The sequence below is a fragment of the Scyliorhinus canicula genome, chromosome 2, assembly GCF_902713615.1.
Source record: "Scyliorhinus canicula chromosome 2, sScyCan1.1, whole genome shotgun sequence".
NCBI lineage: Eukaryota > Metazoa > Chordata > Chondrichthyes > Carcharhiniformes > Scyliorhinidae > Scyliorhinus > Scyliorhinus canicula.
In genome coordinates this window covers 97,744,696-97,764,168 of record NC_052147.1, presented here as the reverse complement: position 1 = coordinate 97,764,168, position 19,473 = coordinate 97,744,696, and the positions used below count along the sequence as shown (strand labels likewise).

General features: G+C 49.9%; 1 protein-coding gene across 2 annotated transcripts in view; it reads right to left on the bottom strand.

Moving 5' to 3' along the window:
- Window positions 1–2,595, bottom strand: part of plekhh1 (pleckstrin homology domain containing, family H (with MyTH4 domain) member 1) — a 165,543-nt gene extending 162,948 nt beyond the window's left edge. The window contains exon 1 of one of the 2 annotated variants that reach the window (XM_038783805.1): window positions 2,379–2,595. The gene's annotated coding sequence lies outside the window, so the exon portion shown is untranslated. The remainder of the gene's footprint in view (window positions 1–2,378) is intronic. The other variant, XM_038783811.1, reaches the window with a different exon arrangement.
- Between the last annotated feature and the right edge of the window lie 16,878 nt (window positions 2,596–19,473).

Genomic DNA, 19,473 nt, shown 5'->3' with positions numbered 1-19,473 from the left:
GGGGGCACAGAGGGACTCGGGGGGGCACAGAGGGACACGGGCAGCACAGAGGGGCTCGGGGGGGCACAGAGGGGCTCGGGAGGCACAGAGGGACTCAGGGGGGCACAGAGGGGCTCGGGGACGCAGAGGGACACGGGCAGCACAGAGGGACTCGGGGGCAGAGAGGGACTCGGGGGTCAGAGAGGGACTCGGGGGGGCACAGAAGGACTTGGGGGGCACAGAGGGACACGGGTGGCACACAGGGACTCGGGGGCAGAGAGGGACTCGGGGGGGGGGCAGAGAGGGGCTCGGGGACACAGAGGGACACGGGTGGCACACAGGGACTCGGGGGCAGATAGGGACTCGGGGGGGCAGAGAGGGGCTCGGGGGGCACAGAGGGACTCGGGGGGGCACAGAGGGACTCGGGGGGGGGCACAGAGGGGCTCGGAGGCACAGAGGGACTCTGGGGGGTACAGAGGGACTCGGGGGGCACAGAGGGACTTGAGGGGGCACAGAGGGGCTCAGGAGGCACAAAGGGACTCAGGGGGGTACAGAGGGACTCGGGGGGCACAGAGGGACTCGGGGGGCACAGAGGGGCACGGGTGGCACACAGGGACTCGGGGGCAGAGAGGGACTCGGGGGGGCAGAGAGGGGCTCGGGGGGCACAGAGGGACTCGGGGGGGCACAGAGGGGCTCGGGGGCACAGAAGGACTCTGGGGGTACAGAGGGACTCGGGGGGCACAGAGGGACTTGAGGGGGCACAGAGGGGCTCAGGAGGCACAGAGGGACTCAGGGGGGTACAGAGGGACTCGGGGGGCACAGAGGGACTCGGGGGGCACAGAGGGGCTCGGGAGGCACAGAGGGACTCAGGGGGGTACAGAGGGACTCGGGGGGGCACAGAGGGACTCGGGGGGGGGCACAGAGGGACTCGGGCGGCAGAGGGACTCTGGGGGCACAGAGGGACTCGGGGGAGCAGGGAGAGGCTCGGGGGCAGAGAGGGACACGGGTGGCACAGAGGGACACGGGGGGCACAGAGGGACTTGGGGGCACAGAGGGACATGGGCAGTGCAGAGGGACACGGGGGGCACTGAGGGACTCGGAGAGCACAGAGGGACTCGGGGGGGCACAGAGGGACTCGGGGGGGCACAGAGGGACTCTGGGGGCAGAGAGGGACTCGGGGGGCAGAGAGGGACTCGGGGGGCAGAGAGGGACTCGGGGGGGGAACAGAGGGACTCGGGGGGCACAGAAGGACTCGGGGGGCACAGAAGGACTCGGGGGCAGAGAGGGACTCGGGGAGAACAGAGGGACTCGGGCGGCAGAGGGATTCAGGGGGCAGAGAGGGACTCGGGGGGGCAGGGAGGGGCTCGGGGGGCACAGAGGGACTTGGGGGCACAGAGGGGCTCAGGGGCAGAGAGGGCTAAGCAGCAGAGGGGTTCATGGGCAGAGGGGTAAGGGTCAGGGGGTGTCAAGAAAAGGGGGTAAGGGCCAAAGGGGGTGCTAGTCTGGGGATCAGGGGGGGAAATGAGGGTTGGGGGTCGGGGGGGGGGGGGGGGGGGTCAGGGCTGGAGGAGGGGAGAGTGAGGTGCAGGGCTTGGGGGAGGGGAGATGAGGGCCAGAGGAGGTTTGGGGCAGGGGGCAGGATTGGTAATGGGAGCCGGGGTGAGAGAGTTGGGTTTGTCAGTTGTAGGGGCTGTCGCTGTAAGGGGAGGAGGTGGACACGCTCCCTTTCATCTGATCGCTTCATTGAGTGGAAGCATTTTTCCCACGGCTCTTGATGCAGCCGCGGGACGGCTGGAAGTGGGAATTCTCAGAGCGATGGTTGAGCAGCGATCACATTGCAAACTCCTTTCAAACTCATGACACTGTTTGCAAAGCTCAAAGTGCAAAATCCAAATCCCCCCCACACACTGAGGGAAATCCCTCTTTCTGATATTGACCGGTTACTGACGCTCATACACTTTCGGCAAATCAATCTCTTGGCGGCTTCTTGACATTTTTTTAAAAATCTAACTTTTTTGCCCTTTATTTTCTCTCTCTCTCTCTCTCTCTGGCAGGTGGACGTGTCCTTCGCGAGAAAAAAAAACTCAAATCTTCGCCGCGAAGCCTACTGGATCCGAAGTGAATCCACTTGATCAACTCGGAATCTCACCGTCCCGCCACAGTTGAGCAGAATCTGGGGCAAGCAGGGATTGAACAACCGCTGTGTTTCCACACACACACAAGCTGGGCTTTCAAACCCAAAACACAGCTGATCTGGGGGCTGGTAAAGGAAGGAGAAAGAGGGAAAGTCATTGAAAGGTTTAAAATGCAGCTTTCTGAACTTGTGTGGCAGGTAGGCAGGGCTGGAGCAGGACAGATACAACAGGGAGAGAGAGAGAGAATCTCTGGCTGCAAATTACCTTCTGTTTGGGTCAACAGCCTTTTCCCTTCTTCACTCCCCCTGTGGTCAGTGAGGTCCCAACGCCATCGCGCCTGGGAGTGAGTGAACTTCCTCCCCTCTTGTGTCTCCTGACTCCTCTGGCTCCAAAGTGCAGACTGCTGCCTTTACCCGGCCACACGGCTTCCACATCCCCCTGTTTCCCGCAGGCTTTGACGTGCAAGCGATCAGGTTACACAGCCAGCCCCCTACCACCAAACAACGGAAATTACATCAGGCCCAACAACAGGGCAATACACAAACACACACACTCAATGTGCATGCACTCTCTTGCTAATCATCACTCTCTTCAAATCACACACTCACTGCCCAGAAGGAGGTCACTCGGCCCCTCGTGCCACCTGCTGGATCTTTGAACCAGTTATTCCTGCTCTTTCCCCTGCCAATATCTTCATTTCAATGATCTGTTCATTTCCCTCCTCAATGTTACCACCGACCCTGTTTTCACATCACCTTTTCAGGCAGTGCTTTCCAGATTACAGAGATAGATATATTTCTGAACTTAAAAAACGGGTTAAAGGGATATGGGGAACAGGCAGGGAGGTGGATTTGAGACCAAGAAGAGATCAGCCATGATGTGACTTGAATGATGGAGCAGGCTCGAAGGGCTGAATTGCCTGCTTCTGCTCTTAAATCCTATCTTCCTATGTACAGTGTTAACAACAACAAAAAAAACCCTCATCTTCCACTCTCGTTCTTTTGCCAATTATCTTAAATCCCTGCCCTCTGGAGTGCCCTTCCCATGAGAAACCTGACCAAAACCCCCCATGATTTTGACCATGACAATCAACACACCCCTTAACCATCTCTACTGGACGGAGATTAACCCCATCTTCTCTCACCTCTCCACACACTGTAACTCAAGTCCCTTGTATCTGGCACGACGAGAGTTAATGTAAGGAGGAAATGCTGGAAAAACTCGGCAGGTCGGGAAGTTTCTGTGGAGAAAGAGAATGTTTCAGGTTAATGGCCTTCCATAGAACCACCCTGGTAAATCGCTTCTCTGCCTTCTTGCGTCTTTGACATCCCCCTAAAGTATGACCAGAATTGGACAAAATACACGAGCTGAGGCCAAGGCAATAAACCATGGAGTGGGGGGGGGGGGGGGGGGGGGGGGGGGGATGTCAGCTGTGGCTCAATGGTGGCATTCAATTCCAAGTCAAAATATCGTGGGGGTCCATTGCCAATTGTACTTGCATTTATAAAACCCCTTTTGTGATATCGGGATATCGCAACAGACAATGAGGTGCTTTTGAGGTGTTAACTGTTATAATTTCCAAAATGCAGCAGCCAATTTTCTCACAGTAAGTCAGCTCCCCACGAATAGAAATGGGCGGATAATTTGCTTTATGAGATGTTAATTGAGGGCTAATTAGTGACTGGTACCAGGGGTAATTGCAATCCTCTTTGGAATTCTGTTCAAGATCTTTGATGTTCTTTCAAGAGGGAAGATTAGGCCGTGATATAACATTTCACCTGCAGGACAGCATTTCTGCCAGTGTATCACTCCCTCGGTGCAACAGTTTAGATTTTGTATTCATGTCTCTGTAGTGGAACAAGCCCCAAATCCTAACCCCAACCTGAAACCTAACCCAACCCCAATCCTAACCCCAATCCAAACTCCAACCCTAACCCGAACACAAACCCCAACCTTAACCCTAATCCAATCCAAACCCTAACCCCATCCTGAGCCCTAACCCCGAAACCAACCCTAACCCCAATCCAAACTCCAACACTAACCAGAAACCAGCAGCAGCTGATGTTTGTCTCGGTGTGTCCCCCTGGGAACAGCCCGTACAGCACAGGGTCCTGCGTCACGGAGCTGCTCAGGATGAACCCTGACAAACACCGCCTCATCTCTCTCCAGACCTTCTTTACAAAGGCACATTCCACAAGGAGGTGAACAACTGTCTCTTCCTCACCACAGTCACCTCGATGGTAATGTTGGGGGAGACTGGGCGTGTCGGAAGGATTTGATGGGGAAAGCCTTTCTCATCACCAGCCATGCTAGGTTTCGGTGCTTGTTTGAAAGTTCTGGCAATGAGGCATTCTGCCAAATGACCTTGACAGTCTGCTGAGGGAACAATCTGACAGGATCCACCATCTCCTTTTCCCACAGGGTGTCCAGGATGTTACGTGCAGACCACTCGGATCAGATTGGTTCAGTTGTATACCCCCAACATTGCCACCTCCCTCCACAGCTATTGCAATGCCATTGATGATCACAGCACCATGCACACTTCATACAATATTGTTCCTTAAACACTATCAATCTGATGTTTAATGTGCCATTGACCAGAGCATAATTAAAAGAATAGAATTGTCAGATAGTTAAAGCTAATTTCTGCCCACCTCATCCGCTGCTTTTTAAGGATTTGGCTGGCTTTAAGCATGATCCATGTGGTGTTTGCCCCCCCCCCCCCCTCCCCCCCCCCCCAATCATCTGAAAGCTGGGATTTTAACGTAAATGACATTTTTCTTCCCCAGGGAATGTGTGTACTGTTATTAAAAGCAGGTTATTGTAGAGCAATTTCCTCTTTATGGCCACAGGCGCCAATTAGAGGATCAAAGTGTTGTGCAGCTCAAAGCCTCCCCACAGTGAATCTAGGAGAGCACAAGAGATCTGTTGAACATTTCTACCCTCTCTTTAAAGAAACTGATTGGCTTGGCATCTATTAGTTTCTTTCCGTGGAAATTATTTTTAAAACCCCATCAATAGATGGTGGTTTACTGCACTGTCTGGAGGGGGAACTGATCCACCAATGGCACAGAGTTCCCAAGTCAAAGTTTAACATTCTCATCCTTAGTTTTAACTCCCTTCCTGGCCTCTTCCCTCTCTATCTCTGTAACCCCCTCCAGCCCTACAAGCCCCTGAGATATATGCACTCTAATTGTGGACTCTTATGCTTGCCGCCCCTTTACCCTCTTATTTGCCCCAGCTTGGTTGGCAGTACCTTCAGCTGAATGGGTCCCATGTAATATTCTCTCTAAACCTCTCCACCTTTCTCTGTGCCTTTAAGAAACCTCTGAAAACCGACCTCTTTGACCATGCGTTTGGTCACCAGACCTAACATTCCCTGTGTCTAGGTGGCACATCACATGTCTTTTGATTACATTCCTGTGAAGCTCCTTGAGGAATTTCTACTACATTAAAGGCTCTATATAAATGTTGTTGTTGCCCACACTCCATGATTACCCTGGAGTCTCCCAGAATTTCTTTTTTGAATTTAGAGTACCCAATTCATTTTTTCCAATTAAGGGGCAATTTAGTGTGGCCAATCCACCTATCCTGCACATTTTTGGGTTGTGGGGGCAAAACCCATGCAAACACGGGGAAAATGTGCAAACTCCACACGGACAGTGACCCAGAGCCGGGATCGAACCTGGGATCTCGGCGCCATGAGGCCGCAGTGCTAACCACTGTGCCACCATGCTGCCCTGAGTCTCCCAGAATTAAGGGCTGATCTCTCGGTGATTCCTGGGAAAGAAAAAAAAGTCATTGGGGAATCTTCTGCGCCATCCGAGTTTATGAGCGAGAAGGCCGCAATGATTCCCACGAGGCAACATGATCCAGGTACGAGTGAGCTCCAGCCGGTTGAACCACGAGAGAGAGAGAGAAAGTAGTTGTGAAGCGCAGAGGATCGTGTAGCCGCCATTATTGATTGATTGCCATGACGAGTGAGACCAATGGTGTCAGTGTGGGGAGTGTGGGGTCAGGTGGTCAGGTGATACGACCTCCACACCCCCGAGTGTGGTCCTCCCACAGCCAGCAAACCTGTGACAATCAGACCCTTGGCAGTTGCGGCTCCACTTCCATCCTTCCCGATCCCCTCAGTTGGAGTAGGAAGAACAAAGGTTCCTGCTTTCCATTGTTATTCAATGATTTACAGCGCAAGCGACTGTGTGGACGAGATGAGGATCATCTGCGATGGCTGTTGGCCACAGTGCTCAGATTGTCTACACCAGAACACACCCTCAGCAGACAAATCAAGAATGGCCAACTAAGCATGGCAGCGGAGGGTTGCTGCCACTAATGGAAGTGGCACCTCAGCACAAACCACCAATTGCAAACAGAAGACCTCAAAAGGAGCATTGTGTGGAGAGATCATTTCTTGGGAGCTGAGGAAACGGTGGTCCAATGCTGTGGGTGGGCGAGGTTGGGGAAGGGGTTTGGTGGTGGTACAAAGGACAAGACTGAGGCACCATGGAAAGTGAGCGTCAGACTAAGGCAGGAGGCCCATCAGCGAGCAAGAGGCCTGGGCAGCGAGCAGTCGAAAAGGCCAAGGGCGACAGCTGCAGGCCTGGGAAACAAGTAAAGGCAAATCTGTCGCCTGTAGCTCCGAGTTAAGACTTTTCTATAAGGATTAGAGCAGGAACTGTAATAATTACTGCATCAATGGGAAGCAGTGGAGACACAAACCCAGTCAGAATTAAAGCTCAGACAGGAGCTGGTTTGCAGGCCACACACACACAAACAAAATTGCAAGTCTTTAAAAGACACAACAAAGAGGCCTGTTTTTTTTTATTTCTGCTCCGCACTGAGTTATTAAACCTCAGATGGAGAGAAAAGGAATGAATACAGCTTTATAATTAGGATCCCGAATAAGAAAATCATCTTGAGTGTGTGTGTGCATGTTTGCACAACATGTATGTACATATACGCACCCCTACTTCAGCTCATGTGTTGCTGATACACTCATTCATGTCTTTGTTAGCTGTAGACTAACTATTCAATGCACTCCTCACTGGCCTCAACTGCAAACTTGAGGCAGTCATCCAGGCCTTGGAGAGTGTAGAGAGGAGGGTTACCAGGGCGAGGGATGAGGCAGTTCAGTTATGTAGAGCGTTTGGGGAAGTTGGGGTTAATCTCTTTCCAGTAGGTAAACGCAAGGGGAGATCTAACACAGGTATTCAGAATTTCCAGGGTTCCTTTTCGAGCAAGGAAGGAGTCGATTACTGTCTGGCAATGAATCGGTAACCAGACATTACAAACTTCAAATAATTGACAAAAGAAGGCGAGGGGAAATTATTTTACACAATGGATCTTGAATAAATCACCTGACGGAGAGGTGGAATGAGATTCGATAGGAACTTTGAGAAGGCAATATCCTCGCAAAGAATTGATTCACAGGACATGGGGGAAAAAGCTGGGATGTGGGAATATATTGGTCAGTTAGCAGAGTCACAATGGATCAAATGGCCTCTTTCTATGCTGTAAGAAATTAGGGGCTGGATTTTACCCTAACGAATTTGAAGAAACGAGTGGCATGTAAAATCCAGCATGTGGTCTTCCAGCCACCTACCTGCCTGCCTGTGATTTGACTAATACTTTAATGGGGGGGGGGGGGGGTCTTCCCACCCACCACCCATGGCCTTACCACCTTCCCACCCATGGCCTTACCACCCTGGGCCTCCAGACCTTTAGGCCTTCCCGCCTGGGGCCTCCCTCCCTTGGGCGTATTAAGGCCCTTAGGTAGCCAATTAATGGCCACTTAAGGGCTTCACATGTCTGTCCCTGCTGAAATATTACTCATGGGCAGGAGGATGCCCACACCTTGCTGGAGTTATTAAACCTCAGATGGAGAGAAAAGGAATGAATACAGCTTTATAATTAGGATCCCGAATAAGAAAATCATCTTGAGTGTGTGTGTGCATGTTTGCACAACATGTATGTACATATACGCACCCCTACTTCAGCTCATGTGTTGCTGATACACTCATTCATGTCTTTGTTAGCTGTAGACTAACTATTCAATGCACTCCTCACTGGCCTCAACTGCAAACTTGAGGCAGTCATCCAGGCCTTGGAGAGTGTAGAGAGGAGGGTTACCAGGGCGAGGGATGAGGCAGTTCAGTTATGTAGAGCGTTTGGGGAAGTTGGGGTTAATCTCTTTCCAGTAGGTAAACGCAAGGGGAGATCTAACACAGGTATTCAGAATTTCCAGGGTTCCTTTTCGAGCAAGGAAGGAATTTGAAGAAACGAGTGGCATGTAAAATCCAGCATGTGGTCTTCCAGCCACCTACCTGCCTGCCTGTGATTTGACTAATACTTTAATGGGGGGGGGGGGGGGTCTTCCCACCCACCACCCATGGCCTTACCACCTTCCCACCCATGGCCTTACCACCCTGGGCCTCCAGACCTTTAGGCCTTCCCGCCTGGGGCCTCCCTCCCTTGGGCGTATTAAGGCCCTTAGGTAGCCAATTAATGGCCACTTAAGGGCTTCACATGTCTGTCCCTGCTGAAATATTACTCATGGGCAGGAGGATGCCCACACCTTGCTGGAGGCCCTGTAGATTTATCTGCACAGGCTGGTGACAGGCATGTGGGGGCAACCTCACTTGCAGGCCCCCTGGATCCAGTAGGGGCAGTGCTCAAGCCATTCCACCATTTCACCCCCTGTATCCACCCCCCCCCCCCCCAACTCACTGAGATCCCCGACGTCCTGGGGTTCCTCAGCTTGGCGGGATTGCCTGTAGTCCCAACAGTGGCCACCGCTCCAGGCTGGCGCGACAGAGCTGTCAGCCATCCGATTGGTCAGCAGCTCCCTGAGGTGGGAAGTACTCCTGAGGAAAGGGTGGAAGTCTCACCTTAAAGCATTTAACATTGATCCCAAATTGTAATTGCTGTGGGGAAGATGTCAGGATCGTGGGTGGGCTCCCTCCTTGATTCCTTCACCAGCAATGGGCAGAGGTGGGGGAAATGGGAATCTCAAAATCCATTGATTCTATATATGTATATATATAAAATATACACATATGTATGTGTGTGTACATGCACCTGTGTATATTTATACTTGTTTGTGGGGGTTGACACTTCACTTTGGTGATATTCACTGTTGACCTGTCTGGTATATTGATGTGACTGGGCTGACATTGGGGTGAGGTATTGGTGGACGGGGCAGACCTACACCCCAGCACGAATCAGCAGACTATGGGAGGAAGGGAATACATTTTCAGAAGAAAAGCAAGAAAATGTTTTCTTCTTCCCAATTTGACACAAACGTTTGAAGGAATCTACAAAATCTGGAACAGAGTGAGTGTGTGGATAGTCGGATATGGTATCCCATTGATTTCCCGTTAAATGGTTTCTCCTCTCAGGTGGCCTGACATCCATCGGGGATTGTGACTTACTGTGGAAGTTCTGCCTCTCAATGAACCGTGGACTAACCTTTGTTCTATTTGCGGGGCTGTGTGTCACTGGTCTGACATTTTAGCAATGAGTCAAGCATCTGATCAACTCAATCAGGCTTTGAAATGTACACTGGAGTGTGAACCAACAACAAAACATTCGCTTTTATACAAGGCCCTTTGTTTGATTAAGACATTACAAGGTGTTTTACAGTAGGTGTTAATCTGGCACTGAGTCGCTGAGGACATACTAGAACAAAAAAAACAACTTGGTCAAAGACTAAAGTATTAAAGAGGGATCTTAAAAGGAGAGAGAGAGAGAGAGAGTGGAGATTTTGGGAGGGACTTCAAGAAGTTAGGATCAAGGCAGCTGAGGGTACAGCTGCCAATGTTGGCGCAAAGGAAATGTGACTTTCACAAGGGGCTAAATTTGAGGAGCACAAAGGCGTGAGAGGGTTGTAGAGCTGCTGGAGGTTACAGAAGGATAGGGGTGAGGCCATGGAAGGATTTGAATGCAAGGTTAACATTTTAAAATTGAGGCCTTGTCTGATTGTGAGTTAATGTAGGTCAGTGAGCACAGGGGTTATGAGTGACAGTAACTCTATGCAAGTTAACAGTTCTGAATGAGCTTAAGTTAATGGAGGTTGGTAGCTAGGAAGATAGCCAGGAAAGCAGTGAAACAATGCCACACTGTTAATTCCCATCAACTCTCCTCGTCCTCAAATAACACTCTAATGAAAAGTTTGTCAATAAGTATTTTAATATTAAACAGTATAGCACAATGAGAGTCTGATTAATTACCATAGATACCAGTGCTAAACCCACACAATAATATTTAACCCTGTAAGGACTGAAGGACAGGATTAAAGGAGCACCATTGTCAGAGTAACCTGTAAAAGACGTTGATGTGATGAAGGGATATCTCTGCAGGCCTAATCCTGGGGTCTCTCTTTCCTTCACCAAAGGTTAGTGCTCTCAGTTCTGAATCAGGAGATTGTAGGTTGTTAGCCCTCCTCCAAGAATTTGAGCAAAAATCCAGGCAGCCACTCCAGTGCAGCGGCAAGGGAGTACCACACTGTCAGAGCTGCTGCCTCTAGGGTGAAAACCAAAGGTCCAACTACCCTCTCAGTCAACCTCAGTATAATTTGCTCATCTTTGAACCTCCGTTGGTGCTGACCTTGGGCATGTGCCCGCTATTATACCTTCCATTTGTTAAATGTAAACGTGCGAGGGAAGCGCAGGGCTTGGAAAGACTTTGTAACAGAACACAAGCCACTAAAGATCGGGTCATTGACGTGCCATCAATTGCACGAGAGACGAGTTGCTTTACAAAAGTTAGGCTTTAATAAACTAGAACTTAGCCCTGCGGTTGTCTACAATAAAATGGACGACCGCCGGGCGTTTGACTATTTATACCTCGGCAAGGAGGCGTGGTTAACTCAGCCTCTCGACCAATCGGTCGAGAGGCACATGACCGACCAGGGCCAATGGTAAGCCGGTGTTCTGCCCCAATGGCAGACAGGTATGCAAATTATATCACCACAGTCATCAGACTATTAGCAGACGTAAAGACTTGAAGTCTTTCGCAACCTCGGAGACATCCCAAAATGCTTTCCAGCCAGTGAAGTATTGTTGAGGTGTAGTCACTGGTGGACAAAATGAGGCAATCATTTTATGCACACCAAGCTCCCACAAACAGTAATGAGTTACTGACCCTGATAACCTGTTTTTCAGTGATGTTCATTGAGAATTTTAAAAATAAATACATTTGGAGTGCTTATTTTTTTTCCCAATTAAATATAAGGTGCTACAATACAATTGTGATACATGTAATATTCACCGTGTACATTCAAGGAGAGTCATACAGCCCGAGGGGTTTGATACAATAACCCTCCCCTCAGTTCAATATGACTCAAAGGTCTTAGACAGCGACCTTTCCCATACAATTAAACATCTAATTATTGTACAAGTAACAAATATCACCACAATCCAATTGCCTGGGATAAAGTGGTCTTTTTCAGGATGGCAGCCGATGACTAGTGGTGTGCTTCAGTGCTTCGGTGTTGGAACCACATACATTAACGATCGAGAAGCAGGAACTGAGGGCATTGTTGCTAAGTTTGCAGATTTTTTCAAAATAAATGTATAGTACCGAATTACTTTTTTCCAATTAAGGGACAATTTAGTGTGGCCAATCCACCGCTAAGTTTGCAGATGATAGGGCAGCACGGTGGCACAGTGGTTAGCATTGATGCCTAACAGCTCCAGGGACCTGGGTTCAATTCTGGCCTCGGATGACTGTCGGTGTGGAGTTTGCACTTTCTCCCCATGTCTGCGTGGGTTTCCTCCGGGTGCTCCGGCTTCCTCCCATAATCCAAAGATGTGCAGGTTAGGTTGATTGGCCATCCTAAAGTGTCCAAAAGGTTGGGTAGGGTTACAGGGATAGGGTGGAGGCGTTGGCTTTGGTAAGGTGCTCTTTGCAAGGGCTGGCGCCGACTCGATGGGCCGAATGGCCTCCTTCTGTACGGTAGCATTCTATGATTCTATGATGCAAAGATATGTAAAAGGACAGGTAGTATTGAGGAAGCAGGGGGGTGCTGCAAAATGACTTGGACAGGCTAGGAGAATGGGCAAAGAAGTGACAGATGGAATACAATGTGGAAAAGTGTGAGGTAATTTGGAAGGAAGAATGGAGGCATAGACCATTTTCTAAATGGGAAAAGGCTGAGGAAATCGGAAGCATAAAGGGACTTAGGAGTCTGATTAAAGATTCTGTCAGCAGTTAGGAAGGCAAATGCAATGTTGGCCTTCATGTCGAGAGGCTCTGGTCAGACCCCATTTGGAGTATTGTGAGCAGTTTAAGGAAGGATGTGCTAGCCTTGGAAAAAGTCCAATGGAGGTTCACAAGAATGATCCCGGGAATGAAGAACTTGTCGTATGAGAAACGGTTGAGGACTCTGGGTCTGTACTCATTGGAGTTTGGAAGGTTGAGGGGGAGATCTTACTGAAACTTACAGGATACTGAGAAGCCCAGGTAGAGTGGACGTGGAGAGGATGTTTCCATTATTAGGAAAAACTAGAACCCAAGGACACAACCTCAGACTGAAGGGACGATCCTTTAAAACTGAGATAAGGAGGAATGTCTTTAGCCAGAGGATGGTGAATCTGTGGAACACTTTGCCGCAGACGTCCGTGGAGGCCAAATTACTGTGTCTTTCAGACAGAGATAGATAGGTTCTTGATTAGTAAGGGAATCAGGTGTTATGGGGAGAAGGCAGGAGAATAGGGATGAGAAAAATATCAGCCATGATTGAATGGTGGAGCAGACATGATGGGCCGAGTGGCCTAATTTTGCTCCTTTGTCTTATGGTCTTATGATACTCAGCATGTCTAAGTGTATTAGCAGTCCCACGTAAATACGGCTAACTGCTCCACATTGGATGCACTGTGGGTAATCAAAGTCATCATTCAATATTTTAAGAAGAAAGTGTGCTGTATTATCAACAGAATGGTGCTTGAAGAAAAATGACACCAAGTGGGTTTGACTAGTCCCACAGTCCAAAGAATATTTAGGAAGAGAAGCTGGCACAGTGCAGAGGAAGAGCATATGGACTTGAAGATACAGAATTACAGGATGTTGAATCCCTACAGTGCAGAAGGAGGTCATTCAGCCCATTGTGTCTGCACTGACTCTCCAAAAGTGCACTCTACCGAGTCCCGCTCCCCCACCCTATCGCTGTAACCCCGTACATTGATCATTGCCAATCTATCTCACCTGCACCTCTTTGGACGCAAAAGGGGAAATTTTAGCATGGCCAATCCACCTAACCTGCATACCTTTGGATTGTGGGAGCAAATCGGAGCACCCGGAAGAATCCCACGCAGACACGGGGAGAACGTGCAAACTTCATACAGGCAGCCACCCAAGACCGGAATTTAATCCAGGCCCCTGGGGCTGTGAGGCAGCAGTACTAAAGATATCATCTCTGGTTGGTGCATCTTAAAAACAAATTAATAAAAGTCTTGTATGTAGAGTGCACAGCACAGAAACAGGCTCAGTAGTTGGTGTTCCACACAAGCCTTCTTCTACCTGTGGTAACCTAGGCATAGATTTAGGCCTGATTAAAATTGGATATTTTAAATTGAAGAATTGGGCACTTTAAATCAAGCCACAGACACTCCGGCACACAGCACAATGGGAATTCGAACTGGTCAAGTTTGAATACACAGCCAACAGAAAAGCTGCCAGAACATGTCTAGGCCAGCCAGCCAATCAACGATCAGGCGCTCATCACACCCTAGTGATATGCACAAGCCCATTGTCAAAGCCCTGGTGGGGCCAGACATTCGGTCACCGAGTTACCTTTTATGACAACAGGTTATGTGCACACCACACCACCAGCAACGGACACCTGGGGCGGGCTCAGGTATCCTGTCAACAAGTCATCAATCGGACCATTGGGTGCCGTGACCCTCTTCTGAGACCCCATTGGCAGGAGGTCAAGGAAAATTGCAAAAGGCAGGAGGGATAAAAACAGGCACCCAAGGCACACCTGCAGCGCTGACTCTAGAGACCAACCAGCGTGAAGGATGTCCCTGGACCATCCAGAGGAGAAGAAGGAAGAACAGACCAGACCCAGAAGAAGTGGATCAGACCAGACCAAAGAGCAGACCATACCGAGGAGACTGCAGAGACCAACATGTGAATACAGGCCAATATCTCCTCGGGTACTTGTCAGTCACTCAAAATTAAGCCAAAGTTCAGGGTTAAATTTGAATCTTAATTGTTCTGTTAGCTAATAGTAATTGTGTAACTGAATAAATGTTATTGTATTAATAAGAAGTTCTTTGCCCACCATATAAGGGTTAAAAACACACTGTGGCAAAACACAACATACCTCACTACAACTAACCCTATCGGAATATCTCACTATTTCTTTGTCCCTCATGTGTTTATCCAGCTTTCCTCTGAATACATTCATATTATTGGCCTTGTGCAGTGAGTTCCACATTCTCACCCTCACTATTCCTGATTAGTCATTCTGGGGTTGATTTTCAGTGAGCCTTTAGGCACGATAGATGTAAAGAGCTGGTCAAGATAGGTGTTAAGTGACAACAGTCGGTTTGGTCCTGGTTCAGCATGAGACACCATCTTGCTAAAGGAATTGAAGAACGTGCTCAGAAATGGCCACTGGAGACTTGTTAAACAATTGATTGGCACTTAAAATTTCTGCTGGTGCTTATTAAAGGACTCATGCAGGGTTATGGTGGTGAGAGCTTCAAATAACACTCTTATCTTACAGTGGTAAGTTGTTAGTGAGTAGACATGGCGTAGATGTGGATTTCAAGCTGTACCTAAAGGGATGCTCACCACTTAAAGGGATACTCACCATTTCAGGTTTGTTGAGCTGGAGATGTGAGTAGGATCTTTGAAGCATCAGGAGGCTTTCTGAAACCTTCGGCAAGACTTCATCAACATTTAACCAACATTTATCCCAGAGGACTTCACCTGAAATGGGGTATTGCCATGCTCCTCTACCTTATTGGGCACCCATTGGGGGCTACATGACAAAGGGTGTGCACGAGGTCATGGGCATCTTGCTCGCAGGCCCCATGTCCTGCAGAAGGATTGAGAGGAGGGTATGAGGCTGGGCAGAGTAGCAGCAGCCACTGCAGGCAAGAGGGATGGGAGGCCGAGGTGATATCATCCTCTGCGGAACCAGGACATCTCTTCACCTCTGGACCTCCTCCACGAGGATCTCTAGTGCCACGTCTGCTAAACTGTGTGCCCTCTCCCTCGATTTCTGAACCACTCTGCAATGTGCCACTTGCACAATCACCAGTTGGGTTGGAGTGGGGAGGAAGGGGGAAGGGTAGGGGAATGGATCCATTAAAACTTGCATTAGATCAGCAGCTGCATGCTAAAACCTGCAGGTTTCTGTTCAGTAACCCCCAGGGCAGTTCAAATTATGGTCATCAGCACTTTGCGTAGAAATTGTGCAAAACATGAACATTCGAATAGACAAGTCTCATTCACATTGCACCTTTTCAGCACCTGTTTTCACCTTTGGTGAAAATAAATGCCGGTATGTTTTATCTTCTGAGGTCTACATCGGCCCTGTGACAGGGCACGATGGAAATAAACTAACAAAGGAAGAAGCGGAAATAATACAACTTAAAGGGGAATGGCCTTTGAGCAAAAGAAAACACTTCATAGAATCCCTACAATGCAGAAGAGGCCTTTTGGCCCATTGAGTCTGCACCGATCCACCAAAAGAGCACCTCACCTAGGCCCAATCCCCTGTGATGTGTTGGGTAGGCTGGGTCGATGTGGACTGCACTTGATGCAGTGTAGCGAGAGACAGACTTCCAACACTTGATGAGATGCAACACGATTTTATTTGACATCTAAACTATTATACATGTTCAACTGTGGGTTGACACTATGCTGACTTGACTGGAGACATAACACTAGCCTGACCAGACTTACTAGCTACCACATGGTGTTTGTACTAGTTGCTGCTCACAAACTCTGACTGTCTCAGAGGCTGGGTCCAGAGAGAGCGGGAAAACTGGTGCCCTCTGGCTTTATAGTGGTCGTGTCCTGTCTGGTGATTGGCTGCTGTGTTCTGTGTGCTTACTGGTCATCCTGTGTGTCAATCACTGCCTGTCTGCACTCCATTATATACATAGATGTATATTATGACACCCTGCTCTTGGACTGTGGGAGGAAACAGGAGCCCCCAGAGGAAACCCACGCAGACAGGGAGAAAACCTGCAAAGTCCACACAGACAGTCACCCGAGGCTGGAATTGAACCCAGGTCCCTGGTGTGGTGAGGCAGCAGTGCTAACCAATTTGTGAACACCTGATGGATGAGTCAGGTCGAACTTTGCTAACAGAATATTGTCAATATGCAAACGCCACCCAGTTTTTGAGCCCTTCTCCCTCTCCAAATTGACAGAAGGGTTGCCGAACAAATTTCTCGAGAGTGCCCAATTCATTTTTTCCAATTAAGGGGCAATTTAGCGTGGCCAATTCACCGACCCTGCACATCTTTGGGTTGTGGGGGTGAAACCCACGCAAACACGGGGAGAATGTGCAAACTCCACACGGACCGTGACCGAGGGCCGAGATAAAACCTGGAACCTCGGCGCCGTGAGGCAGCAATGCTAACCACTGCGCCACCGTGCTGCCAAAGTTTCTTTTTAAATGTCTCGTTAAAAATTAACTCAGAAAAGAACAGTTCCCAAGCCAACTGCAGGCCCGTGAGTCGAATCACATTGCCCCAAAAAGAAACCCATGGTTGAGTTCATCTTGGTGACCTCCAGCTGTTTGGCTGAGTCACTATCTCTTACGTAGGTCCTCACTCCTTTTCTTTTATCATTTGTTTCCACTTTCAATGCCGACCTTGTTCTCACTCTGTAATCTTCTGCCCCATATCATCTTCTCTATGTTTACCAGTTAATAGTGCATTCTGACCTTTGTCGTTCCCACAGCGTTTCGAACAACCCTGAGCAACGTCCTTGTAATTTGAAGTTAGCTACAGCAGCATTATGTCCACCAGTTTCATGGAATCACATCGTGCAGTAATCCAGGAGTCATGGCTTGGAAAGTTAATTTTGTTTATTTATAAATCAAAAGTAAAGACACTACCTTGATGTTCAACAGTAGAGTCCTAACCCGGGATTACCAGAACTGTCGGTCCAGGTCCGTGCGGGCATTTAAAGGGCTGAATTAATGAGTCCCAGCTGGGTGGGCCTCTACACGTTACCAGGGAAACTTGTACTCCACGTGCCCCACGGGGAATTCCAATATTGATCCCCTGTGGGACTTGTGGGGTTTATCACATTCGCCACCCCCATCAGCCCGTCTGGGGTTCTGTCACTTCTACTTCCATTTCAGAGATCGAGTCCTTATTGTCTTGCTGACTGACTCTCAGGTCCATGACAGATTGCGTCCCATGTCTGTAGGCTGGCATGAAGGACGCTGAAGGTACTCTTTCTCCAGGAGTCATTTCCTCAGTGGATGGTTCCCTGCTTCTGAGGTGGTCTACATGTTTTCTTAAGGTTTTCTCTCTGGTTTTGACCGTATATGATACAGGCCCCATTTCCGCTATTACCGCTCCCTTGATCCAAAGGGATCCTTCTCTGAAATTACAGACAAGGACGGTGTCACCCAGGGTAAAGACCTTGGCCGGGATTCTCCGAGCCCCTGCACCGCAATCGCGCCCGGCGCGGGGGCGTAGAATGGGGCGTCGGACCCGCGATACCTTCGCGCGATTCTCCAGCGACCAGGCCGTGCGCGCGGTCGACACAACGTGGTCGGGGGCCGTTGGAAGAGGCTCCCGCAGCAATTCTCCGTGGTCGAACGGCCAAGATCCCGCCGGCATGGTTCTCATATGGTTCCACCCGGCGGGAGCTCGGCGTCGCGTCTGCAGTGGGCGTCCTGGTGGGGGGAATCAGTCATTCCGGGGGGGGGGGGGGGGGGGGGGGCCTCCACGACGGCCAGGCCCACGATCGGGAGCCACTGATCTGGGGGGTGCCTACCTTCTTCCGTGCTGGCCCGCTGTGTGGGTCCACCATGTCACGCGGGGCCGCCGCTGCAGAGCGCATGCCCGGACCCATGGCCGGAGTGCAGGGCCCCGTATCGGCAGCAGGAACTGCGTGGCACACGCTGGGACCCTGCAAGCCCAAAAACGCAGAAAAAAGTCCGGAGTGATTCGCGCCCGTTTTCTTGCGGCCGTGGGGACATAGCCCCATTATTGGAGAATCCCGGTCCTTGTCTGGTCTCCAGCTGTTGTGGTTTTTCTTCTAAGCCTCTTACTTCAAGTCTGCCTTCCTGCTTAGGTTGGGGATCATGGGCAGCACAGTGGTTAGGGTCCCAGGTTCGATTCCCGGCTTGGGTCACTGTCTGTGTGGAGTCTGCACGTTCTCCCTGTGTCTGGGTGGGTTCCCTCTGGGAGCTCTGGTTTCCTCCCACATGTCCCGAAAGACGTGCTTGTTAGGTGAATTGGACATTCTGAATTCTCCCTCAGTGTACACGAACAGGCGCTGGAGTGTGGCGACCAGGGGATTTTCACAGTAACTTCATTGCAGTGTTAATGTGACAATAATAAAGATTATTATTATTAAGCTGAGTCAGGTCTGGAGGCGCCGACCCATTAATAGTTCCAACACTCCTGTTGTTGTGTGTGGCTTGGTCCTATAATTAAAGAGGAACCATGCTAATTTTGCCTTGAGTGAGCCTGTGGTTTGTTTTTTTATGCCGCTCTTGAATGTTCGGACCTCCCGTTCGATTCAACCGTTTGAGGATCGGCGACCTGGTGCTTCACTCCATTAGTCTTCATATACACCTTGAAATCCCCACTGGTGAATGGGGTCCCATTGTCCGTCACGAGGACCTCCGTTATTCCGTGACTGCTGAATGACTGTTGGAGTCTCTCTACGGTGGCGTGGAATTAGTGGAGGTCATCCGATGCATATCCATCGATTTGGAATGGGCGTCCATTAAGATTAGAAACATAGATCCCATGAACAGTCCGATGAAATCTGCATGTACCCATACCCAGTGTCTCCATGACCAATCCCATGGGTGCAGCGAGGCCGACGGCAGGAGGTGCTGATTCTTGTGTCAAGACCGTGCCTCACCATTTGCTCAATGGTCGCATTGAGTTTGGGCCGCTCGGCCTAGCAGCTTGCGAGTATTTTCATTTTTGAATCTCCTGGGTGGCTGCTATGTAGCTCCTGCAATATTGGGCGCTGACCTAGGCACAGAATGAATCACCTGGGCCCCTCACAGTATAATGCTGCCTTCCACACTTAGCTCCTCTGTGTGGTGTCCTTGTAGTCTGCTACTTAGGACGATGTAGCCTAGCTTTGCGAGTGTAGAATCCTTTTGGGTCCAAGTTGGATCTGTGTGGCGGATACC